At 42.4% G+C, this 621-nt stretch overlaps 1 pseudogene; it reads right to left on the bottom strand.

Moving 5' to 3' along the window:
* Nucleotides 1-621, bottom strand: part of LOC119594335 — a 20263-nt pseudogene that overhangs the window by 11449 nt on the left and 8193 nt on the right.

Here is a 621-nt window from a genome sequence, read left to right as displayed (position 1 = left end):
GGTTACCTTAGCATATAAATGAATAACCAAAGACAAGTAAATCAATAAAAAACAGTGTTAGGCAAAGCCATCACCTCCATGACCGCAAATCCAGAGCATTGCATAACTAAAGCAAGCATAAATACCTGAAGAGCTGCTTTCTTGCATATTTGTTGCCAATTCGGGCTTGTGGTTGATGCTCGGAGAATTGGCTGGGCTTCGGGCGTCGGTATTGAGCACTGCAGGCAAGGGCGGTTTCTGTCCCTCTCCCTCCTCTTCTAAAATGACATCTGCAGTTTAATTATCAAAGGCAGTCAGCCTCTCACACACTTCTTAAAACACTCACTGTATGCACTGCAGGGTGCATACAGAATCCAAAAGAACTGTACGTATAGATGAGGGAATGTTTTGGTTTGGCTCCCTAAAGAGAAACAAGCCTCAGATGCAATTGCTAACTCTGCAGATCAATAAGGACAAACAGGAAGCTCCTCCCCCTCACAATTAAAGCATCTAATAAGAGGCAATATTCACAATATTATCTAAATCACACAGAAAACACAAATCAGGCTATATATCTGCAAACCAAATAATAACCCCTTCCCTGATGCTGTTCAACCAGTGTTGAAGATCTCGAGTGTTGGC

Source organism: Penaeus monodon, chromosome 33 (assembly GCF_015228065.2).
Source record: "Penaeus monodon isolate SGIC_2016 chromosome 33, NSTDA_Pmon_1, whole genome shotgun sequence".
Lineage (NCBI taxonomy): Eukaryota > Metazoa > Arthropoda > Malacostraca > Decapoda > Penaeidae > Penaeus > Penaeus monodon.
Note: the sequence above shows the minus strand (reverse complement) of the source record. Positions and strands in the feature narration are given on the sequence as shown.